The following is a 27,672-nucleotide window of genomic DNA, read 5'->3' on the forward strand; positions in this document are numbered from 1 at the left end:
TATAGGAGCTGACAAAAAAAGAATATGAAGAGAAATAAGTCAATTTTTAATGGAGTAAACAGAACTGACAAGGAATCTTCCAAGTTATACCAAAGGTAGTATCTAGTTCATTGAGAACAACGGGTTTGGAGTACTGCGTAGGAATTCTGCATTTCATTGTGTGGTTTTGTTGAAAGGTAAGAAACAGTGGCTTACTCTGTTAGGACTGGGCCATAGATATAATTTCTTAACTATAGTGTCTGACCTAATTCTAAGTAAATCATTCAGAAAGTGGAAGGAATTTACTGGACAGCTCCACTCTTTTGCAATTACAGTAAAGGTGTGTGTTACAGACAGACCACTAAGGACTATTTTGCTAAGATATAGGCTATAAAATAATGGACATTAACTATACCATTGACTTTGAAGTCTCAAATTTACTAAAGTGGTTCTTGTAAAGCTATACAGAATGAGTCTCTCCATCTTGAAATAGACAATTCCAGGACAAATATGTTTCATTAGTATGTTTAGACAGAAAATCCAAGGAAAAATCCAGCTACTCCAATATACATGGAACTTTACAATGTCATGGTTAGAGGAGGAACTAAAATTAATTTATAGTCCTAAAGAAAAGGATAATTATCCAAACTGAGGCAAGAACAGCTGTAATTAACATAACTCGCATGCTGCTCTGTTCCATAGAGCAAAAGGTCTGAGCTTTCTCATAGGAAAGAAAATCCATGTTTTACTTCAACTTTCTGATCACTTAATAGGATGCAGTTTATGACAGTAGTAGAGAAAAGTGACTTTCAAAACTGAAACATTACCTAGCAGTTGTACAAACATGTACACTTGAATAAATACTGGGTCATGTTCTCCCTACTCAACCCAAGCTGAGCAGTACACTCCACTCAAATGTGGTGAAGTTGCTCTGTTTGGCTACAATGCAATTCAGAGAAAGATGCCTAATTTGTACACTAAATAGAACTGCAATGGATTCTATGAATGCAGGCACACAGGCTACCAGGAATTAATTGTACTGTCAGTTTAAAACCTGCTCTAAAAGCACGCAGGTTAAAGTGAAAATATTTGTATATACCTCTAATTAATTAATAATTAATTAATTTGAATTGATTTGTGTATTTAAGTGGTTCTACCTGACATAATCGAAACCCCAGAACACCGACAACGCAATCACCGACACCACATAATCGACAGTGCAGAAACACGAAACCTCACATGAATCGACACCACAATAACAACAATCAACATACAAAAACATCCGCTGTCCAAAACCACACACACAACACAAGCACACCAAAATCCCTACAAACCCACACTAAACACTATCTGCAACCTAACCCTAAGGTCCTAACCCTAACTCACCTAACCGCTAACCTAAAGACTAATTATACCTAATTACTTAATTGCTTAATTATACTTAATTGCTTTGGTGTTGAATTGATTTGTGTATTTAAGTATATGCCTTTTACTGTGGTTTGTTTTAAGACCTGAGGAAGCACTAGCGAAAGCGCTTGTTTTTTATCTTTTTTATGGTATGTTTTATTAAAATTGGGTCAACAGTCGTGGTTATCCAGCTGTTTTTTTTCTTTGTTCTTTGTTTGTTTTTTTCTTTGTTAATTTGTACACCTCTGAATTCCATTAAGTCCCTTCAGCAAGCATCTAAGGCTCACCTTCTGGGCAGTTAGAACATTCGCAGATAGGTATCCCATTCAGTAGACTGTAGATGTTTATCTGTGAGCTACAGTGTCCCTCCTGTGTTAGGTCCAGAGCATTTCCTGTTGAAGTGAATGGATGCAGCACAGCTAACGGCTGCATAGACCCTTCAAGGAAGTTGTATAATGCAGGACTCTTTGAATTATCACACTATTCAATGTCTGTAACAGGGAAGAAATCTAACTTGTGCAGGCCATTCCTGCAGATTTACATGCAGCTCAGAAACACCATTGCTGCGTCATTTTTATTCTAATGAGTAATTATGGTGTCTGAATCAATTTCTCTATAACTACTGGATGAGGCCATATGCAGCTCAAGCACAAGTTTTGTGAATATAAGGTTCCCTTTTCTGCACATTCAGAGAATCAATATACTGCTCATAACATTAAATAAGTAGGTAAACTGAAAATAATCGCAACTGGTTGTTAACACAGAGTAGTCATGTTAAGCAGAAACATTGTAAAACAAGCTTATTTCAAAAGTGTGAAATAACACATAATTATGTATAGTTGTAACTGCATCACACCACCGTAAGAACAGACCATTATGCAAAATACATATTTTTCACAATAAAAAGTCACATCTATGCTGTCCAGATTTTTTTTTGCCTCATATTTTTGGTCATAGAATTTATGGTTTTCTGGCAAATCACTGAGGATTTAAGTCACCAACCAATGACGTACATTTGAATTTCAAACTTCATATACTTCAGGAAATGCATTTTCACACATTTCCTGTTACTCTAACAACTTTTTAAGTTTATAAAAGCAGTATATTTAAAATTTGTCCCTATTTTTGGATGTTTGTTCCCCCCATTATTTTAGGCTTTGTCCAGGATTTCTTTTACCAAGAGGTTGAGCGGGATGGCCTCATCATATTTATAACCCCCATAAATAATGTTATAGTGCAAATCCTTATAGGCTTCCTATTGAAATGTCTGCACTTGAAATAATGAGTGCTGAAAAGCCATAACAAGACTTAAAACTTGGTAAGACCAAATCTCAAAAATCACTTTTCTCCTTAAAACTATTAGAAACACTCATCACTGTATCTACCCATATACCCAGGTCCTTAAATGAGTCTACACTTTCAATCACTGTGTGATGTATTAAATATTCACCTTTCAGTTTATGCCTCCCAAATCTCATATACTTCGTTTTTGATGTATTTATCAGTACATTATTCTCATGTGCCCAAATGGTCAATTTAGTCAAGTTCATTTGCAGACATGCCTTATCTGTAACACATGTAATCAGTTTCAGGTCATCTGCATATAGAATGTAGAACACTTCTGATGAAACAGATAGGTCTAAAACATATAATCCAAACATACAAGGGCCTAGAACAAAACCCTGTGGGACATGCTGACTGTAACCAAAATATTCGCCTGTCCAGTTGCTGTATGATACTTGCCATGTCCTATTTGTAAGCCATGCAGCTATCCATCTTATCAAGAGTGTATCAATACCTAGTTGTTCTAATTTATTGATCAGTGTTTTGTGTATGATATATATATATATATATATATATATATATATATATATATATATATACATATACATATATATATAAAATTTGCATCACAGCACAAATTTTCATTCATAGCTGTTATTATATTGCTATAGAACATCATGTTACAGGTGGTAATGAATCTATTTTCAACATATACATGCTGATATATGGTTTCAAGTCCTAACCTTTCTAGTTCTGAAATTAACTTATCCATTCTTACCTTCTGCATTATTTTTCCACAACATGAAAGTAGGTTTAAGGGTCTATTTGACTCTGGGTTTGTCCTACTCACTTTTCCCTTAAAGATAGGTTTAATAAGTGTATGTCTCCGCTCTAGAGGGATCTCCTCATATTTATGCAACCTAGTAAATAATAGATATAAAGGTACCATAAGTTCTTGCTGAAGTGTTCTCAGGTCATTATTTCTAATTCTGTCTCCTCCCTGTGCTTTATTTGGATCCAGTTTGCATAGTTCTTTTTCAATATAATCTAATTTTATTCCAATATCTAATGTTACCTGGATGCCACTAGAATAACTTATCACCCCTTTGGGGAGCCAAACTATTTTGCATAAGATTTTGTAAACATATTTATAATTTATTGTGTCTGAGAATAAATTTTAGAATCTACACACAGTTTATCAATTTATGTCTTTACATCTGCCACATTTTGTGTATCTATAAAATGGTTTCCTATTATACTCAATATCTTTATATAAATTTTCTTCAATTTTCAAAGCTGTAGTTCAACCTATTTTCCATTTCTTATGTATTTTTTTGTCTCTCACCTTAACCAGGTATCTTGTTCTTATGGAAATATATCCCCCTGATGTTGTATGCCTAGATCCTGATGTTAAAACACTTTTTTTTTACTTTTTTGTGCTCAAACAATTTCTCTTTCAAAACTTTCCACATTCCTTCTGCAGTTTTTTCCACTGAGTGCAACACTCTAATCAGTTTTACATAGTGACTGTTTTGCTTCCATATAATAGGTTCATAGGTAGGTACTAGGCTATCTGCCCGAAGGCATTTATAAGCCTAGCCAGAATGTGTTGGCTTTCGCCACCTCCTCAGATTAGTTTCTTCTGCCTGTGTCCAGCAGAATAACTGAAGTGATCCCCAGGGTAAACTTTCTGTTTCCCATCCACTCATCAAGGTTTCTCTTGAAGAGGGTTAGTGAGGAGCTCTGCTTAATGTAGATTGGAATCTTGTTCCAAACCCTGGGAAGTCTCTAGGACAGGAATATATCCCTCCAGCACATCCTATTTATTGTTGTGGTGAGGTTTAGATCCCTAAACTTGTGGCTCAAGGGGATAAGGTTTTCTTTAGGTGGAGCATGTCCATCAATTCTGGATTGGACATGGCCTTGTATGTCAGGCATAGATCACCTCTGAGTAGGCGGTATGTAACCGAGTATAGCTGGAGTTACTTCAGTCGAGCTGCATAGGGCATCTGTTTGAGGCCAGTGATCCTCTCAGTGAGGTACTTCCGTGGTCTTTCCAGCTGTTGCAGGTGTCATGTAAGGTACATTCCAAATGGGGCATTGTACTCTATGATGGGTCTGATGAGTGATAAGTAGAGGGGCACAATGACCTCTTTTGATATGGATGCAAACCCTTTTGTGATTAGATGGGCCACATAATAGAATTTTCTAACCTCTTTGGCAATGTGATTATCAAAGGAGCGATTACTATCAGATCCCTTATTACATTTTCCGTATTTAGGGAACTACCACCTATGTGGTAGTTTGTGGGTACTTTGTTTTTTCTAAAGGGGATAACTATGCACTTTTTGGCAATTAGCTTGAGGCCATGATTTTGACACCAGGTATCCGTCTCAGTGAGATCCTTTTGGAGGATGTCTGTGTCAGCCAGAGAGTCAATTACAGCCCCTAGTTTGCAGTCATCTGTGAACTTGGTCAACCATAGTCCTCCTCTGCTTGCCTGTACCTCTAAGAAGTATATACCAAACAGGAGGTGTCCTAGGACTGAGCCCTGGGGAACGCCACTTTTAACCAGTTTAGAGTCAGACCTAGCTCCCACAACTCTCACCATGTAGGTTCTGTCCATGAGCCAGTTGGCAACTCATCTTGTGATATAGGGGTTTATGTTCAGGCTAGTAAGCTTGTCTATAATACCAGAATGGGGAATGGTGTCGAAGGCCTTTGTGAGGTCTAGGTAGGATGTGTGTACTACCTTTCCCTCGTGTATAGCCTTGGTAACTGTCTCAAAGAAGTCCACCAGGTTTAGGAGGCATGATCTGCCCTTAACAGAGCAGAACTGGGTAGGGTCCAATGTTTGGAGGTTCCCGATGTCTCTGTTAATGAGTTCCATGATGATGCGCTCCATAGCCTTGCAGACCAAGCTAGTCAGGCTTATAGGGTGATAGTTCCTGGGGTCTGTTGTGGCTCCACCTTTGTGGAGTGGAATAACCATTGCTGTGCACCACTCTATGGGTATGTAGCCTGTGGAGAGGTTGAGTTTGAACAGTGTGCTTAGTTGAGGGGTTAGTTAATCTTTGAGCTCATGTAGGATGCAGCCTGGGACACTGTTCGTTCCCATTGATGCTGTGTTTTTGGCCTTCGAGAGGGCTGTTTTAATCTGAGTGTCTGTGATTTCAGGGGCTCTACATTCTTCTGGTATGGTTATGGGCCTTTTTGGGGGTGAGACGGGGGTGAAGTTTGCACTGAACCTGTCTGCCAGGATGTTTCCAATATTGGTCAGTTTAGTGTATTTTGCGCTATTCTGCACTAACTCCGAGCAGATCTGAGCATTGCCACTTAGGTTCTTGACATATCTAAAGAATGCCTTGTGGTTATCTTTGGAGTCCTTGGCAATTTTTCTTTCATCAGGGATGTCTTCCCTTCTTGGGATTTTACTCTTTTCTGTACTCGTTTCCTCCTTCTGTTGTATAGCTTGTTTATGCCAGGGGTCCACAAGACTGGTTTCCTTTTCTTGGAGCAGTGAGTCTTGGTTTAGCTTGGGATAGCAAGATCCATGCATTCTTGTAGGTGCCGTAGAATGCATTAGTAAAGTATTTTGCGGCTTGGACAGCGTTATCCTTTAACATGGCAGCTTTGAAAATTTCCACCTCGGTTTTAAGTAACATGAAGTTTGCTTTTGAAAAGTCTTTCATGGTAGTTTCCTTGTCCGGGGTGGGGGCAGAATGTGGATATCCAAAGTGATTTGTTTATGGTCAGATCTAACCAGCAAGGGGTTGACCTCTGGGGTGGAACACTGGTTGTCCATGTTGGTGATGACCAGGTCCAGTATATTGTCACTTTTGGTGGGAGTGTTGACAAGCTGATCCAGGGCATTTGAGTTTATAAATTTTAGGAAATGTTGGGCAAGGGAGTTAGTATTTGAGTGGTTCTCCCAGTTAATGTTTAGGTAATTGAAATCACCCAATATTAGGGTGTTTGTTAGGACTTTTATGTTTCCCAGTGTTTCCCGAAACATGGAATGGGGGTCCTGGGATATGGTGGGTGATCTGTAGCAAGCTACAATTTGAATTGCAGTTTTGCCCATTGTTAGTTGCACTTGGATGATTTCTGAAGCATCTTGCTGTGCCACTAACCTGGAGGTGTGGGTATCCTTGATGAATATGGATACGCCCCCACCTTTTGTATTTCGGTCCAGGTTCTGTGGCCGAAATGTATGGTATGAGTTGTAGCCTGGTAGTGCTGGGGTGTTCTCTGGAGCATTAAACCAGGTTTCTGTTACTACGCATATATCAATTTTCTCCATACTGAGGTGTGCCTCGAGTGCGTGCGTTTTGAGATTTAGACTTCTGGCATTGAGTAGCATTACCCTCAGTTTTTTGTTACTTGTGCTATTTATGGCGGTGGGTTTGTCTTTTCAGCCTAGCCTAAAAAAGGCACTATGGGGGTGGCAAGAGTCTTGGCCAGCATTCGAAAGCCTAAGGGTAACAGGTGCAAGCCATCTCTAGCGAAGCAGCATGGCTTGTCGAGCATGTCATCCCAGACAGACACTGGATCCCCTTTGAATGACACCAGAAACTTAGCCAATTGTTGAAATTGATAATTTTTTTCTTTATACCGTGGTATCATTTTTGGTGAGGGCAGGATGCTACTCAGTATCAGGGTCATACCAGCCTGGGCTATGTGATCAGAGAGCTCTTCCACGTCTCTTTTCATGTAGTCCAGGGAGATACGGCACAGGTCATTCACACCAACATGGACAATGACAGAGTCATATTTGTACTTGTTCTGGAGTGACCTGAGTGCTTGTGTTATGTGGCAGATCTGGGCACCTGACAGGCAGCTAACAGTAACCTTCTCCTTATTCAGCCTAGTGAGTGGGATGTCAGTGTGCCTGACTATAGAGTCACCTATTACTTGTATGCTGGGTATGTTATTTTGCCTTAAGGGCTTTGATTGCATGGCACACTGGTTTTGTGAAGTATGTGTTTCATGGTTTGCATTGGGCGGGGTGACGGTTGCTTGGATGTCTGCTTTGGAGGTCTCTGTTGCTTTTGCAGGTTGTTATTTAGAGCCTCCGAGTATGTTTTTGTGTATTTATGTGTGTTTTTTGCCGGTGCTGGTTTAATGGGTCTATGTGAGACTGGTGGTGTGATGCAAGTATTTTCCTTCTCCTCTTGACTGACTGATCCAGTCTTGAGTTGATAGAGCTTACCCTCCAGTTTGGCTCTATAATTGCATCTCTCACATGTATTAGTGTTTGGTGGTAGGAGGAGAGAGTTGTCTGTGTACATGAGGTAGTTGTAACATTGCCTCAAAATGCCCAGATTCACCATTTGGACTGGAGAGTACACCTGAAACTTCCCTTTGGACATGCCTGGATAGGTACAGTGAACTGTTTTACTGAATGGCTAGTAAGGTCGAATAGAGAGCCTTGTCCTTCTGTACAGTATAGGGGGGTCTAGTGCTAGGGTTTATATGTGCTTGCTTTGAGTTTTGAGCAAGTGCGGGGTGAGAAATGAATGGCTTGAGTGCTTAAGTTGAAAGTTTGTCTAGTTCCAAGGGAAAATTTGAATAGGAGAATTTGTGGAGCCGGGAATAGTTATATCCTAGCTAACTGGTGCTGCCTGCCGCACAAACGCAGGCAAATGCGTTTTTTATAGCAGGGAAATGAAAAAGATAGAAATGAGACCAAAATGGCCAATAAACTATTAATTTCCCAGCTGAAACCACTCCTGCAGGGACAGATAGGCTGCTCAAAGCTCCCCTCTCTCACAGGTGAACAGAGAAACTCCCTTCTATCCAAGTAAGGTATGGGCAAACACAGAGAGTTTGAACACAGCCCTGAATTTAGCACTAACCTGAAAACTGGACTATACTAGCTTAGAAAGGTGGGAAACAAGTATATATATATTTTTTTCAGAAAATAAAACATATACAATCAAAAAAACACTTTAAATGCACAGAAAAGGATACTTATTGTTATATATCTCAGATCAGAGTTGTAGTCAATGCCCTTAGTAATAAAGTAGGAAGAAACACAAATACAGTACAAACAGATGAATAAAGTGCAATTTTTTATCGAGAAAAAAGATCAAAACTGAGCCCTGTTCCAACAGTCTTCAATCAGACAAGTTCTAACTGCCCACTCCTGCTACTAGGGTGCAGGGGAACCTTCTCCAAAAAAGATGGCCTGGATCAGTGCTCAAGTTATACAAACAAAGCTAGATTCAGCAGGCCTGAATCTGGTCTGTGCTACAGCAACAAGGTGCACCAATTTCAAAAAGAAACAGTTCAAATAAGCAGGCACACTAAGCCTGTGACTAGAATTCCCAGCTCAGAAGGGCAGAATCCAGCCTCGCCTCTCACAAGAGTGCAGACCACAAACCTTCTTAATGTAGAATAACTGGCCTGAAGCCCAAGTGCTTAAACTAAAAGACTTAGAATAACAGTTACTATTTAATCAGGCTACTACCATGCTGTAATAAATGCAGCAGAATAAATAAAATTGAGTACTTTTAAGAAGATGCAAAAGCAAAATAAAGTAGGAGGAAACACAAATACAGTAAAAGCAGATGAATAAAGTGCAAATATATCTTTTGTGAATTGTACACAACTTATGGCTTTTTTTTCTCCCCGCCTCTACTGAAAATGGACATATATGGAGTTGGACTCCAACAAACAAATAAAATAAATAAAATAAATAAATTTTGTTAGTAAAGTGCAAGTAGAGAGGAAGGTTGAATCTAAATGGGTTGGCCTTCTCAAATCTTCTCTCTGTATTAAGTAGAGTGAACACTAGACTCAGAATATGATCTCATTGTACTCGGTTAAGTGAGCAAAGGAGATGGACTCAGAAGGAGTGTTCAAATACAGATTTACAGGAGGGGCGGACAATTCCAGAGCCACCAACACTGACACCAAAACAAGAACAGGGAGGGTGAGTGGGGAAATAACTGCAGAGAGACACACAGCACACACTATTCAGTGAAACACACAATTAGGTAACAGAAAAAATTAAATACAGTACTTTTAAAACTGCAAGCTTGTACTTAACTTCAGCTTCTAATGCAGGTGATTATAGCCAACCAAGTCTCTCAAAAGTTGAGCATAAAATGAATTCTCAAACTTTGTGGCTAGCACTTAAAATACAGCCCTCTATGCTAACAGTTAAATATCAGATATTATACAACGACCCCCCATTAATATTATAAAATGTGCATGCTGATTGGTCAGCATGCCTGTTGTAAATTAGACTTATACTAATGGAAAAAGGTCCGGTCGCCCAGACTTTTTCCATTAGTGTAAGTCTTTTTTTTTTTTTTTTTACAGCAACAGAGAACGCAAGATCTCCGTTGCATTTTAGAAAGTGTCTCGCTATGTTAAACGGGTTTAACATAGTGAGACAGCTTTAAAAAAAGCAACGGAGAAAGGAAGATCTCCGCTGCTTTTTTTAAAGCTGTCTTGCTATATTAAACTCATTTAACATAGCGAGGCACTTTCTAAAAAGCAATGGAAATCTTGCTTTCTCCATTTCTTTCACACACAGCTCTGATGTACTGCGTAAGCATATGCATGCGCAGTACATCAGAACTGCCGCAGAATATCAGTCAGCTGCGGAAGGGCAGCACAGAGGCATTATCAAATGCCATTATTTAAGAAAAGTAAGTATTTTTTTCTTAAATAATGTCATTGTATAATAGCAATAACCCACTTCTGTGTGTGGATAATGCTGGATTTACCCACGGTTGTCTTTGTTTGGCCACTCGGGCTTCACCCTCGTGACCAAACCACATCAACCGTGGGTAAATCCAGCATTACCCACACCCAGGCATGTGTTATTGCTTAAACAAAGAAGTGAGAAGACCAACACCCCCTCTTATAGCAGAGAGACACACAGCACACACTATTCAGTGAAACACACAATTAGGCAACAAAAAAAAATGAAGTACACTACTTTTAAAACTACAAGTTTTTACTTAACTTCAGCTTCTAATGCAGGTGATTACAGCCAACCAAGTCTCTCAGAAGTTGAGCATAAAAAAAATCTGTAATTAATTTTCTGAGCATTGGTTTAGATTTCAGTTTCGCAGAATTATCTAGCAAGAAATTAAACTTTATAACCCCAAGATCATTGCACATCAACCATGGTAAAATATAACATGAGCCAACAGGAATTTCTTTATGAACACAGACAATGCCTAATATGTTCTATTCCCTGGTAGTTTTTTTTTTAATCTGAAGCAATTATTGTTCTTGAAAGTATGTTGTGAATAATTTCCTTACTAATGTTGTTGAATCAGTATTATTCCAGTCTTTTTCTGGTATATCTGAGTCCCCAGCCACTATTATTCTTCCCTACTGTGTTTCATGGAAGAAATGTATGAATATCTCTAGGTCATCAGTATTTTACTTTTGTGATCTGTACACTCCCACACTTGTTATATATACCAGGCTTGTCTTTATTGTCACAGTTATTATCATTGAACATGTGATAATCACAGATCTTATAACTACCTTTAATTCCTATCATAACACCTCCATCTAATTTTTTGTTAGAATGTCTGTTACACTAAAAAAATTTTTACCCTGACTGACAGAACAGGTTTCCAGTCATTGTTCTTTAGCAATGTTTCACAAACTTTAACAACATCAATCTTGTGGGAACATGGCACATTTTTCAATAAAAAAATATTAATACTCCTAGCATTAACAATCATCAGAGATGCATCAAATATTTCTGTTTGGGAAATGTTAAATTTTCAACCTGGCAAAGATCTTGCCTTGTGTTTGTCAAATAGTCCAAAATATCTGCTGCAAACAGTTCTCTTCCTGATCTTGACAAAGGCACGTCATCCTGTCTGAACACAAGTGCCCAAAATTAGGCTCGATGCTCTACACATTTCCATTTTTTAAAACAGGACATTTTTTCATGTCCTTTCTATATGTGATTTGTGAAAAATACATCCTACCACCAGTACAAGCTATACTATCTAAGAGGGCAGTAACTTCCCTACTAACAGTCAGAGAGTCCTTGTCAGTGATATCATTTGTATCAACATGAATAAAAACATCCGTATTTTCCTACAGTAAGGTGGTCTAAGCTTGTCTCACATCCTCTCTTTTTGCTCCTGACAAGCATTACACTATTCCATGTTCATTATCTTCTCTGCCAATGTAAGTATGAGTTCCTCTAATAACTGAATCTTCAATTACAAGAATATCCTTTCTGACCAGATTTGAAGAATCTTCAGCTTCTAATTGAATAATATCTGCTCTATCAGTTGTTACAAAGGAATGATCTTCACCACCATTAGTCTTATTAATCCCACTGTTTTCATTGCTTATTACATTTGCAAGCTTACAGCTCTCAGCCACCTGACTTTGTACCTCCACGGCTTGAGCCATGTTGCCAATGTCTTTTTCATCTTTTTTTTACAGTAATATGTGTTCTTCCATATTCAATTTTGATTTCTACCTTTCATCTGTCCATTGCCTCTGTTTTTCGTCCTTTTCTTTTGGAAATATGCTGTCTTTTTCTGTAGACTGAAGGTTTTCTGATAGAAAAATATTATCCTTCCGTGTAACCTGTGTGATACATAACAAAGCAGTGTCCTTTTAAGTACATAGTTTCTTTTTTTTTTTGACAGACATTTCTTCTTTTTTTGTTTTTTGTTATTTTTTTCTTTCTTCTTCTCTTTTTTTACTTCCTACTAACTAACACTCTGAATCCCTCAGATTGCCTGTATACAGTCCAGAAAAAAGTTGTCAGGGGCACTGTCTTGTTTCATAGGGGGGAGTATTTACAGACAGACACACAACCCTTTTCCTTTCCTGTTTGTGTTTGCCCAGTTCTGTCATTATTATATGTAATGACAGTTTTCCAAGCAGTGCCAATTGCACAAGTGCAATCGTCATCAATAAGTCTAGATTTGCTACTAATAATAATAAGCAAATCATCCAACTTCTAACATGAGAAACACAGATCAGTGTTATCAGGTGTTACTTTTAAATGTACATAGTATTTATTGCACTGTACAAGATATTTGCGCTTTAGCAAATAATTAATGGCATACTCATTTATGGAATCCGTATTCGGCTTCAAATGAATAAAACATAAGAAAAGAATAATCAAAATCAGTTACCACAGAATTCAGAGAACTTAATTCAACTTCTATAAGAAAAATGACATAAACAATACACAATATACAACTAAATACTAAAGTAAGTACAGTAAAGTTGTTGCTCTGACCATGCACGTTTTGAAAGTCAGACAAAAGCTGGAATTTCAAAAGCTGGAATTTCTTTGCATCACTCACAGTCACACCTCTTTAACAGTAAAGATCAATAAATTACAAATGAAGACAGGATTATTTAGATATGTTCTGGAGTGTCCTCTCAGTAGTCTGTGTGACTTTATAGCTGACTAAGTTGCTTACAATGCCTAGAGTTTGACTATCTAAAACATATCCTTTTCTAATAACAAACAGTGAAAATTAAAAGTAAAACAGCAAAATATAAATCAAAGTAAATCTTTTTGTCTACAAGCTATCCCTTCCTTTCTATAAATAGTGAAAAACAATGGTAAGAAATAAAATATAACTTCAAATAAAACTTCACTTATCAGGCAACTCCTTAGTAAATCACAAACCAAGACAGAATTGTTTAGATAAATTCTAGATTCAAGTAGTGAGATCAGTCTATATTGCTGTCTTTATGTTTGCCATTGCTTAATAATGAAGGAGGAGGATTGTGCATTTCCAGATTATCCAAAGTAGATAGCAAGGTTAACTAATGGAAAAAAAACATAACAAAGCAAGTGCCAGCACAGAACAGTGAAGCACAGGAATGAGAACAGGCTGCAGGAGGAAACAGGAACTTTGGAAGAAGAAAAAGTGGAACTCTAATTCTTTGCACAGCTGAATGACAAGAACCATGGGGAGACCTGCCTCTCATTGAGCTGTATGATGTCAGTGATGGCCACTGAAATCATAGCAGAGGTTCTGCTATGAAAAGATAACTCTGTAAATGTTGACATTCCAAAACAATGCAAAAAGGCTTGATAAAGAAAGGGTGAAAAACTCCCTTTTTCCTTGTTTTTTGCAGGCCCCCACCCTCAAACTTGTATATACCAACTTCATGGCTGCACCATCTCAAAAAATGGAGAAATCTCTCTAAAAAGTGAAGCATTGCTGGCTCATAATTAGAAATAACACTGGCAAAAAGCTTTTGGTTTTACGCCTTTTGTCTTTTTTTCCTTTGGGCTACCGCTGCACTTGAAGCACATGTATGGAAGCATCAAAAGCAGTGATTGACGCTGAAAACCTACAGGCAACCAAACCTCCAATACCAAAGACAGAGTTTAGGTTCTGATGAAGTTCCAGATTAATGGAACAAAAGAGCTTAACCTTTATGTACAATTTTTGTATTAAACAAATTTAAACGTTGTGGAGGTGTCAGCTTATGTCCTGAAACTAGTATGGGAACGTGAAACTGGTTTAGTGTTCCTGTACTCTCTCTTTGGAATTGGTGGTTTGGTTATATGTAGGGAAGCCCATGGCAGATAGTGTCCTTAGATAATGTAGCTGTGGTGCAGAACTTGAAGTGGCAAGTGCAGTTACCTTGCCTTAAAGCAAACCTAGAAATGTGGCAGATATAGCCATGCTAATTTTAACAGAACAGTGAGAACTGCAGTCATTGAATGATGACAGTTCTGTTATGGACTTTTTATTCATCAGAAACTTCATGTCATCACATATTCTCTTATTCTGTGCACATTTTACTAAGTATCCCTGATTTGGAACTTTAATCCAGTTATTTTGACTTTATCCCTAATATCTAAGTAAAGATATTATGAGATACTGTATTTGCCTAGGAGAAATCACAGTGGCAGTCAACTAAAGCTGCAAAGAGGAGACTACGAATGGTCAAGCAACTGGAATAAGGGGGTAAGCTTCAAATCAGGAGGCTGAGTCCCCCAAGGCCTGTAAAGGCCAGAATAGGATTTCAATGGTGTGAAGGAATTGTTTGCTAAAAACAAAAGTACAGTATTAAGGAGCAGATAAGGAAAACAAACAATTCGACTAGAGCATAGATGCTTAAAATATTTCAAACTAAGCCTCCCTTAAATGCTGGAAAGTTCTTTCAGCTTCCCCTAGATATCAGAAAAATATTTTGGGCCTCCTCCCCTAGTAGAGAAAATGTATGCTATCCTATATAGAAGTAGACTTACATCTAAACAAAGAATGCATGCTTGAAATTAAGATTTGATTTAGTGCATTATGCGTTTACTACATATTGGTAACAAATATACTGATCATTAACTGCTATCCTTCTGCATTTAACCTGATCCCTTATAAAATAAAAGGTGATTATTTAATATTTAATGTAAAAAATAAATGTGCACACACTTCCTGGTAGTGATGGTGAAAGGTGATCTCAGCATCTGAGAACCACTGGACTACTACAAAGAAAACAAAACAGAGGAAACAGAGGATATTGTACACAAGGGAAGCTGATAAACAGTAAAGGAAGTGAACGTGGCAAGGAGTAAAGCAGGGGCAGAATGGGAACACTAGAGTGGACACATGGCAAAGCAGGAAACAGAAAAAGGGACTCAGAAGCAAACCTGAGGATAAGAAGATGGTACATCCCATACACCGGAGAGGAAAATAAATGAAAGTGAATGCAGTGCTGAGTAGAAAAGGGGGCAAGCAAGATAAAAAAATAACAGGAATGGCAAGCAGTTGTAATACTGAAGCAAATGAAGAAAATAACTTGAACCAGCAGTCCAACAATTAGATTTAGGGCTGATCATGACAGCAGGTGTGAACCACCAGCAAATAGGTGGAAAAGCAATAGTAAATGCCCACAGAATAGTGGGCAATTTAAACCCTGAAGACCATTGTTGAGGTCTTTACTGGAGTACTGTGTCTGATTCTATGAGAACAAAATTAAGTTGCTAGATAGACTATATAGAAACGTAAAAAAAAAGCAGTTGAAGGTTTTGAACAATTATATATCTATGATATGAGACTGTACCTGTGTGGATTATTCTTCCTGTAAGTTTAATTGTATCGCTGCACTTTCCATGCATCTTTGTTTTACAGTCAAGGCAATTTCTACTTATAATCCTGATGCTAAAGTTACAAGCAGTTTTGTTAAATAATGAAGGTTATAGAACATTTTTATGTTTTAATTTCACTGTCTTGTGAGCTTTCTTTGCATAGCAGTACCCACACAATGATGTCATTGTAGATAGTGAGTGTGATTTACATACACCAGCAGGGCATTCTGAGTAAACAACACCAACTTACTTTTTAGTAGTGCAGTCACTGACTTGCAGTTTGGTTTCACTACTACATCTTATGTTCATTTTTGATGTAAGGTGTTCCACCTGCAATACCTAGTTTTTAGTTTCACGTTCTGGAGCTCACAATTATGCACCCATTTATGTAATAAAGATTAAGTTTTCAGAAAAAAATGTTATGGGGCCATCATTACTGACAAAATAAACTGCAAAAATAAACCCTCTTTTTAACCAAAAACTTTATCTGTATAATTTGATATAGCATTCAAGAAGGAGGTTATACCCATCTCAAAGGTTTCATTTACACTTGCAATGGAAAGAGAGGTGGAAGGGACCGGAGGATAGGGTAGTTAGAAGAACAGTTTCCAGTTAGAGGAGGGTCCAGTTTCTATTTGGACATGATGAAGTTCTATTTTATACAGAAAATAGTGGATAAATGACCAGGCAGACAAAAATAGGAAGTAGACTGCAAACCAGTGAAAACATTAAAAAGGGACCATGATATGTCAAACAAAGGGCTAGCAGGGGTGGGAAAGCTGTGGGGTGATAGCTAGAGGAATTGGGCAGGCTAAACAGACCATTGTAATTCTGCTATCAGCAAAGTATATGTACATATGCACAGATTTATGGATCAAGATATGTTTTTTGGATACATATACATGCATATATATGCATGCACACATGTATGTGCAAACGTGTGTACACATGCATGTTGTTATGTGGGAACACATGTATTTCTGTAGCATTCACATGTCTATGAATGTATGTACAGTAGACAGTCAGTTATCCGAATGTCGATTATCCAAAACGTTAATTATCCGAACCAGCCTTCCAAAGTTTTCGGGTACAAAAAATCATAAAATCTAAATATGTAAACATTATACATAATTACTTGAGCATGTTTTTTGAGCTTGTAGCCAGCTAGTGTGTGAAAAATATTCTTTATTGTCCACTGGAATCGCTGAATGGTTGGAAAGTGCATTCCTGTGTGCAGAAAAAACAAGATTTTAGAAGTTTTTTACCCGCTTCAGTTATATGATTGATTATCTGAACAGTCTGATTATCCAAACTACCCTAGGTTCCAATTAGTTCAGAAAATGGACTCTCTGCTGTATATGTCTATACAGGGAATGTATATCTGTGTGTATGTATGCATGCATATATGTATGGAGAGCCTGTAACTTGTTCAAGTAATCTTTCAACAAGTGCTGATGCTGTTCTCTAGATAGGAAATAGACTATCAGGCGAGAAATAGAGGATGATAGCTGGGGAATGCATTATAAAGAAATATCAGTAGCCTATGACATCACATAGTGTTCAATACTGAGACTAGACTATATGTGTTTCAGGTATCACAGTTGGATAAATACTATGAAAACCTCAGAAGATGATGTCATCAGAATTCCTGTTGTGTCACAGCCTGAGGGGCAGATCTATAGAAGGTCTTGAAAAGACCTGTGGGATGGGGACAAATGGTAGCTGAGATTTAATGCAGAAATGTACATGTGGTTGTGGTGGAGAGACCCTTGAAAAATGTGCAAGTTTATTGGGGTGATTCTATGTAAGGAGAGGATGGAAACAATCTGGGAGTCTAAACCTTCTGTAGGATGAATTGTGCAAGCCATGCTAAAAGGACAGTGGCAAACACCAGTCTAATAGGTGGGTGCATACAGCAGGTAAAGAGTTTCAGAGGTGGTGAGCCTATACCTCTAGTTAACACCTGGCATTATTTCTATTCCCATTACTTTTAAAGTTCTCTGTGCAGTTCGGTTAGCCATACTGAGGAAAGGAAGAGAGACTGGCACAATATGTGAGACACAGACTCACCATACTGATGGAGAGAATGGAATGGCTGGGGGTATGATGACTGACACAGAAAGAGGAGAAAGTATTTGCTCGATGAAAGGAAAGAAAGGAGGAATAAATTGTGAAATCTTTGTAATGCTACTTGGCAAGTGAGGCAGCGGAGTCAACATGCAGGCACAAGGGCATATTAGTTTTATGACAAGGGCAGTGAGTTCTGGAAAGACTTGAGGTGGTACTACAACATGGCTGGGGTACATCATTAAAATATATTGTCTGAGGTAGTGGTACAGTATAACTGATCATAAGTGTTTCAGGATGCTGGTGCAGAGTGAGAAAAGGGTGGGGCAATGGCACATGAGGGGTAGCTATGTAGCTGCTAACCATAACACCATACCATAATTCCTCTTCTTTTCCATTGGGATGTAAATGTACTTATAGGGAAATTTATGACAATACTGGAGGAGTGCTACCCCCATACAATGTTAAAACAGCTCACAAGAATCAGCTGTTAAAGAAAGCTCATGTGAAAGACACACAACAGATGCATCAAACTTCTTAATTACAAACAAAAGGAAAGACAGTGAAATACAGCTCTAATGATACTATTTTGTTTTATCTCATTTCATTTGAACACTACCACTATACTTATAAGTATTGTTTTTTTTTCATCTTGGTAACAGAACTCTTTAGCTTGGCAGAGTAGTTATTTATATAACAAAAGTGATTGCAGTGAACAGTTTCTTGCCAGAAAGTGGAGTGGTAGATGATGAAATAGATGACAAAAACATCAGTGGATGATGAAGGCAAAGTAGGGAATTCAAAATGTGAAGACTGAACTGTTCATTCAGATGGCATAAACTGGAGTGTTTGCCTTGCAGTAGCCACTCATTTAAAGTACATACTGCATGGTACACAAGGCTTTCTCACTTATGTAGTTGTACTCCACAATCTAACCACATTCCATATTACATATATAGGTTCATAGGTTGGTACTAAGCTATCGGCCCTAAGGCCTATACAAGCCTAGCCATAACAATTCCCTGGATATTTCTTCCCACAATATTTACTTCCCTGGACCCCTGTCTAGCAGGGTGACTGACGTGATCCCCATGGTGAACTTCCTATCTCCCATCCAATCGTCAATGTGCATATGTTTGTATTTATATCTTACTAGTGTCCTTTCATAACACACACTCAATAAGCTTTGTGTCCATCTCCCTGAACCCTTCCAAAAGTGGATAGTTCTCCATCTTAGGTCTCATTAAGACTTTATAAGGGAAAAAAGTTGCATTCTTGTCTTTTTATCCATCTCCCACCCAATTCCCTTCCACCCCCAGGAGTCCTACTCTTATACTTACTAGCCACACCTCTTCCTCTTCCCATTACTCTAGAAACTTTACCATTGGCCAGCTTTTCTCATATCTGCCTTCTCTTACCACTCCCCTTCATTTCTTACCACACCCTCCTCCTTCCCCCATCCTCACCCTGTATACTTCCATACCTACATATAGACATCCAATAGCTAATCCTTCCCAATGTATCAACCACTCACCCCATTATATGTCCTACTTTTATTGACACTTTTACCACTACCACCTTTAACCTTTGCCTACTTACTCACCTCCTATGAACACCCACTATATCCACACCTTCACTACCCTAATAAGCAAACCAACTCTCCATCCCCACCAGTCCTTTATAACCATGCCAATATAGCATCTTCTCCCAGCTACCTACTTGCAAAGTATCGTAGAATACTACACATTAAATATAACACTCTACATCTCAGGAAATCTCTGCTTCTATACAGCAGATTCCATAACCCACGCTATCTAGGACTGCTCCTCTCATTAATGGATGGTGACATTCACCCTAACCCAGGCCCAACAACAACTCCTATCACTCTCCATAACCACAATCAATCAAATATTTATTCCCTTACTAAACCATCTAACTCACTCCTTGTAGCTCAACTTAATATACGTAGCATTAACAACAAAGTAACTCAACTCCAAGCTCTCTTAGAAGTCTACTCCATTGACATTCTCTGCTTAACAGAAACATGGCTAAAACCTGTTACCAAAGACAATGAAATCATCCCACCTGGATATAATATCCTGAGACTTGACCGAGTAGCCAAGAAGGGCGGGGCATTGCTATTCTATTTAAATCTGGCTTACAGTTAACCACGTACAATTGTAAACTACCTCTAGATTCCAGTGCAGAAATTCTCATCTCCAAACTTCAACTTAACATTGCCAAATCCATCTATATTATCTGTATGTATCTACCTCCTGGTAATAACATTTCCACCATGGAAAATATCTTTTGCTGGCTATCCCAGCACCTGCCCCAAGAAACCTTAATCCTAGGTGATATAAACATTGATTGGAACTGCTATAGTAGCAGCCTCCCTACCACCCACATTAACCTATATGTTTTTTCTCAAAACATTACCTCCCCCATCAGGATAAATAAAGCTAACAAGAAAGCAGACATATTAGACTGGATTCTCATAAACAACCATCCTCACATTTATGATTCTGGAACCCTCCCTGATGATATAAGTGACCACTCACTTGCCTACATTATCAGACATAAAGCCAATGCTCCCATTCCAACCACTATCAGAAATATCAGATCCAAAAAGTACTTTAACCCTGACCTCTTTCAAAGGGAACTAAGAGCGTGCAATTGGTCTCCCTTAAGACACCTCCCTTTAGAAGAAGCCATTAAATACTTTAATTCTAACTTCCTTGCCATTCTTAACCACCATGCTCCATCCCGATTGATTAGAATTAAAACCAATTCTACCCTATGGCTTTCAAAAGACACCAAACACAAAATCCATCTCAGAAATAAATATTGGGCCAAATGGAGAATGACTAAAAACCCTGTAGACCAACAAACCTTTAGACAGTTAAGAAATGACACTAAGAAAGCTACACTTTCTGATAAAAGAAACTACTACCTACAATTTCAACAAGCTAACCATAACAACCCACAAAAATTCTGGGCAACCATTAACCAATTACTCCATCCAGGTCAATCCACTACACCAAACCCTCAAAATACAGACAAGGAAAATCCCATGCATACAGCCAATACCTTCAATACCTTTTTTACTGATGCTATTGAAACACTAGCTAGTCAACTATCACCTAATAGCTTCACTTTACCTTCCTATTACTCAACCCCACCCCCTCCTTTTCTGTTCCAACCTGTCCCACAAACATATATTCTAACCCTTATCCAAAAACTGAAGCCATGCTCTCCCTCAGCAGACCAACTACCTGCTGAATATCTGCAGATATTAGCCAAGGCTATTGCCTACCCCATTTCCATTCTGATCAATAGAACTATTAGCGAAGGTCACATCCCTAGCTTATGGAAAGTCTCCCATATTATCCCCCTCCATAAAGGTGGAGACTCCACTGAACTCTCAAACTACCGCTCCATTGCCATTCATTCTCCTTTGGCAAAGATCAAGGAGAAATGCATCCATAGGCAATTACTCGACCACCTAATCCAAAATAACTTACTTTCCAGCTGTCAACATGGTTTCAGACCTTCACACAGCACTACCACTGCTCTCCTTTCCTTTACTGATTGCATTAAAAAACGCACCCTTAATAAGCTTTTCTCTGCACTATTTATAGACCTGTCTAAAGCATTTGACATGGTAAATCACCAGAGTCTCATAAACATCCTCAAATCCCTGTCATTAGATGCACTCTCCATAAAATGGTTCCAGTCCTACTTAGATAAAAGACAACAAGCTGTATTATGGCACAACACTCTATCTACCCACCTGCCCATTACCCTTGGTGTCCGTCAAGGGTCCTTCCTAGGACCTCTCCTTTTCTCCATATTTATTAATGACCTTCATCTAGCCATCCCCCAAGCAACATGCATACAATATGCTGATGACTCCACACTGATATGCTCAGCCACATCCACTTCTGAACTTCACTCTCTTATCCAGAAGGTATTTAACACAGTTGAACAATGGTTCACACAGCATTGCATTCTCTTGAACCCCAAAAAAACAAAACTCCTCCTCTTCAATCTACTCACAAGTCCTCTCCTTTTGATTTCTTGGTTACATCCACTAATAGTACCATTATATCACCAGACCCAACCACCAAACTACTTGGTATCACCATTGACAACAACCTGAACTTTGATATCCATATCAATAATACTATAAAAACTGTCAACAAAAAACTTGGCTCTCTCTATAGGATTAAACCCTTCCTTCACCTACAGCATAAACAACTATTGCTCACACTCATCTAATCTCTACACTCCTCTATGCCTCACCCGTTTTTACTAATCTATCTAAGAATAACCTCAACAAATTGGAAATGTCCTACAACAACATTGCCAGATTTGCTACAGGCAACCCTTTTAGAACCCACCATTGCATTAATATAAAGCAGCTAGGATGGCTTGAACTACAAAACCTGATTAAATTCCACCAACTAACCATTGCCCATAAGACTCTTTATAAACCTTCCAATACTCCTATTCTATCTACCCTCATCACCCCCTATAAAAATTTGAAGCCCTTACGTTCATCACACAAATTTCTTGTACACACCTCTAACCTAACAACAGGGCTGGGGATTCTATCTTCTCTAATACTGTTGGAAAATCCTGGAATCTTCTCCCCAGTGACCTTTTCTCACTTGTCTCTTTATCACTCTTCAAAAACAGACTGGAACTTTTCCTCAGAATACACTGGTTATGCCCATGTACTAAACCTGACTAGTTATCTATGTCTTCAAACTTGGCTCTGCCTAACCCATACTTCTCATTAACTGCTCTACCTTCCTTGTTAACTACAAATACCATCTCCCTCTATGTTACATTATCTGACCCATACTTCTCATTAACTGCTCCACCTTCCTTATTAACTACAAATACCATCTCCCTCTATGTTACATTATCTAACCCATACTTCTCATTAACTGCTCTACCTTCCTTATTAACTACAAATACCATCTCCCTCTATGTTACATTATCTAACCCATACTTCTCATTAACTGCTCTACCTTCCTTATTAACTACAAATACCATCTCCCTCTATGTTACATTATCTAACCCATACTTCTCATTAACTGCTCTACCTTCCTTGTTAACTACAAATACCATCTCCCTCTATGTTACATTATCTCCAACCTCTTTGGACATTTATTATTTGGAGAACTCATTATTAATATTACTATACAATAACCTGCCTTCTTTTCTTATTATGTACTGAACCTGTATGTTGTATTGTACCTGCATTTTGCACTGTTATGATTTATGCCCTCTCTGAAAAAGCTGTGTTAACCTGTAATATGCATTGTATATATGACTGTTGTTGTTATTTGTTGTTTTCTTGTTTCTTTCTTTGAGCTTATCTTCCCGGGCCTCTACTGAAAATGGACATATATCCAGTTAGACTAGTCCAGTCAACAAATGTAAAATAAAATAAAAAATAAATAATCTCCCTTTCAATATACCTAGCATTCTCTTGCCCCTAGCTGTTCCTTGATATACTGTTTCTCCTCTTCTGTGACTAACTTTCCAGGTCATTCTCCTGTGTAATACTTTAATGTTGACCTCTCCCTCTCCACAGCTTATGCACAGTCCCTGGACTGCCATCCCATAGATGCTGTGCTTTGCACTTCTTTGGATTAAAATTAGCTGCCATCTCTCAGGCCATGCAGCCAGCCAAGTCAGATCCTTTCTAAACTTGTTTGTGCTCCACAAAGTGATGACCATTTCAGAAACCAGAATAATACAGGGCTGGGGGTGACTTCTATAGTTTCCTAGTGTTCAGTCTCTTCTTCTGCATATGACCCATTTTCATCACCTTTTGTCTCCTATTTTGAAAACATTTATTTTTCTGCTCATTCACATCCATATCCCCTACTTTGTTCTTTGAAGTTTAATCATCATCCTCCTGAGTGACATAAAAATCAAGGGTTTTTCTGACATCAAGGAAAGCAGTATCAGCTGATTGTCCCCATCCACCTCCCTTGTTACCTAGGCAACAAATGGGATTAGGTTAGTAGGCACAATCTTTTTGTATATAAGTCCATGTTGTTTGGCAGGTAGCAGATTCCTCTCCTCATGAAATTTCTAAGCAATATTAGTTCAGTCATACAAACATGTTTTTAGCAAATAAACATACCCCGGGATTCATGAAGCTGCACCAGGTGCAGGCATAGCGTAGGCAGTATAACGTCAAATATGGCCGTCGAGCGATTCAGGTAAGATCCAATTCCACGTGCACTACCGGCGTATGCCAGAACTGCGCAGCCCCTGGCGTAGGTATGCTAATCACCCCATGTGCAGTGTCGCACCATGCAAATGAAGGCATATAGCGATTCATGAAGTGGTGCAGGCGTAGCATAAGCCCATGGAAATGTAAACCAAAAAACACGGTTTACATTTTCCCAAACAGAACATCAGAGCTAAGGAAGAGGGCCAGACCCAGATATCACAACGTTAACATATGCCAATGGCAAAATACACAGCCAATGGCATAAGAAAAGATGCACAACACGTAAATAACAACATTTAATGTCATGTCCACAGTAACGCACAGCACAACCGCAGGACATGTGTGCGGAAGCTGTAACATAAAGAAATTATATAAAAATGTCATAAAATCGCAACGTAATAGAAATCAGATTTACAGCATAATACACAATGGTAGGCCTGGAACACCACAACCAAGGTGCAAGGGTTGCTAAGGGCCTGCGATAGTGTTTGGCATGGTAACTATGAATTAGTAGTCAATGCCATGCAAATGAGGCAGATAATACTGAATCGCAAATGTCCCGCCGGATGAAGGTTGTACCATACGGCGCAGTGGTATAACACCGAGGAGTGGCTCAGAGGAGATACATGACATCAGCAGAGGGGTGTGCCATTGTAGCAGTAAGCACATTGGAACAATGCAAATCTGGCCTGTCCGTTGCTAAGCAAAGCTGCAGACAGGGATGGGGAGGAAGGTATAGAATCGTTTAGCTGAGAGCACACATGGTGCCCAAAAACGCATGTGTACGAGGATGAAAATGTGCCCGAAACCCAGTAATCGGACGCACATGCCGCAAACAATAGCAGAAACAGGAAGGTCAGGGGAAGAAAAGAAGGAAATGCGGAAGTAGGGTTCATAGGTTCATAGGTTCATAGGTTCATACTAGGCTATCTGCCCTAGGGCATTTATAAGCCTAGCCAGAGTGTGTTTGGCTTTCGCCACCCATTTTAAATTAATTTTGCTATGCCTTTTTTTGAGGTTAGTATACTGTGCCTCTGTCTAACAGTGACACAGAAGTGATGGCCGGGGTAAACCTACGATCTCCCATCCACTCATCAACATTCCTCTTGAAGAGAGTCAATGTGGGACTCTGCCTAACCTGGACTGGGATTTTATTCCAGAGTGAAGGGAGCCTCTGGGTTATGAATCTGTCCCTCCAGCATGTCCTATTTATTTCAGTGCTGAGGTTCAAGTCTCTCAAGCGCGTAGCTCGATGGGATTTGGATTTTCTGAGGTGCAGCATGTCCATTAATTTCGGGTTGGACATGGCTTTATACGTCAGGCACAGATCGCCTCTGAGCAGGCGGTATGCCACTGAGTAGAGCTGGAGTTTCTTTAACCGGGCAGCATATGGCATCTGTTTGAGTCCTTTGATCCTCTTGGTGAGGTACTTTGGGGGCTTTCCAGTTGCTGCACGTGTCTGGTAAGGTACATCCCAAAAGGGCATTGTACTCAATTATGGGCCTGATGAGGGATGAGTAAAGAGGTACGATGACCTCCCCTGATCTAGATGTGAATCCCTTCATGATTAGGTGGGCTATATAAAATGTTTTTCTAACCACTTTGGCCACGTGGTTGTCAAATGAGAGATTGCTATCAACTTGGGTCCCCAGGTCCCTAATGACTTCTTCTGTACTTAATGGATTACCACCTATGTGATAATTTGTGGGCACTTTGTTTTTGCCAAAGGGGATGACTATACACTTTTTGGCATTTAGCTTGAGGCCATGGCTCTGGCACCAGTTGTCTGTTTCTATGAGGCCCTTTGGAGGATGCTTGTGTCGGCTGGAGAGTCGATTATGGCGCCCAGTTTGCAGTCATCTGCAAACTTGGTCAGCCACAGTCCTTCCGTGTTGGCCTGTACCACCGAGAAATACATACCGAACAAGAGAGGTCCCAGGACTGAGCCTTGTGGGATGCCACTTGTAACTGGTTTGGAGTCTGACATGGCTCCAGCAATTCTAACCATGTGGGTTCTGTCCTTGAGCCAGTTTGCAACCTATCTAGTGACATAAGGGTTTATATTTAAGCTGGTGAGCTTATCTATAATGCCCAAGTGGGGTATTGTATCGAAGGCTTTTGCAAGGTCCAGGTAGGCTGTGTGGACCACCTTCCCTCACAATGGCCTTGGTGACTGTTTCAAAGAAATCGACCAGGTTTAAGAGGCAGGATCTGCCCTTAACAAAGCCAAACTGGGTAGGATCCAGTGTCTGTAGGTCCCCAATATCTTTATTTATGAGGTCCATGATGATCCTTTCCATAGCTTTGCAGACCAAGCTAGTCAGGCTTATGGGGCGATAGTTTCCAGGATCCATTGAGGCACCACCTTTGTGGAGAGGGACCACTGTTGCTGTACGCCACTCTTTGGGTACATATCCTGTAGTAAGGCTAAGATTGAACAGTAGTTTTATGTTTGGGTTTAGCTCTTCTTGGAGTTCATGTAGGATGCAGCCCGGGACACCATCTGGTCCCATTGATGCTGTGTTTTTTGCTTTGGAGAGGGCGGCTCTTGCCTGAGCATCTGAGATGTCAGTGGGGCAGCACTCTGTTGGGATAGATATTTGCCCTTTTGGTGGAGACAGGGGGGAGAAGTTTGCACTGAACCTGTCAGCTAGGATGTTGGCAATGTCTGTGGGCTCGGGTAATCGGAGTACTAATGAGCAATCAACACCAATCAACCCACGAAGGCCAGTCGACGGCAGCTGACAAGTCTGCTTGCAGAAACCTGCAAAACAGGATAGGGGAGGCATTGGAATGAAAAGAAAGGAGAGGAGGTATTGGATTGCAAAGATAGGAGACCTGACAATGCAGAGCAAAGCAAACCGACAGCAGACTGGCAGTAGCACACATAACGCAAGATACGCCAGGTCCAGGAAAGTACAAATGAAAGTAGGCTGCAGGATGCACGCCAGAAAATGGTAGGTGCAACGTGCAGAAATGTAAAAGGATGGTCAAGAGGTAATCCATGGCAGGCAAATGTAATTCAACACCAAAGGCACCACAATAGTAGTTCCGGCAGTAAAACACATAAGATACCCTGTAGCTACGATCATACATACACACCCTATGACATCATCGGTGTTCATAGCACAATAGTATAAAGTGTGAAAGCACCCAACACACACCTGTGTATTCCCAAACACCGCACCATAGGTGTAAACACACAGGGAACTTTTAAAATGTACATTTTGGGAGCTGCCATAGCTGTGATTCATCAGCATGTGTTAGAGACTGACGGTGTTGTGGAGGATGATGCCGACAACCACCGCAGGCCTCGGAGGAGAAGGAGAGTGTTCAGACCAAGGGTAACCTACCAGGGGCTACATGACCTGGAGATAGTAGAGCATTACAGGGTGGACAGGGACATCTTACAGCAAATAGTGCAGCTGTGCCGGCCATGCCTGAGAACCAGAAACAACAGAGGGGAACCCATCCCAGTGGACACGAAGGTATGTGTAAGCCTGTGAATACTGGCCACAGGTACCTTTCAAAGGCCAACTGGAGATATAATGGGTATCTCACAGGCATCAGCATCCAGGGTACTACACCAGTTCCTGGATGCCATGTTACCACA

This window comes from Protopterus annectens, chromosome 10.part0 (genome assembly GCF_019279795.1).
Source record: "Protopterus annectens isolate FY-2018-M chromosome 10.part0, PAN1.0, whole genome shotgun sequence".
In the NCBI taxonomy this organism is placed as follows: domain Eukaryota; kingdom Metazoa; phylum Chordata; order Ceratodontiformes; family Protopteridae; genus Protopterus; species Protopterus annectens.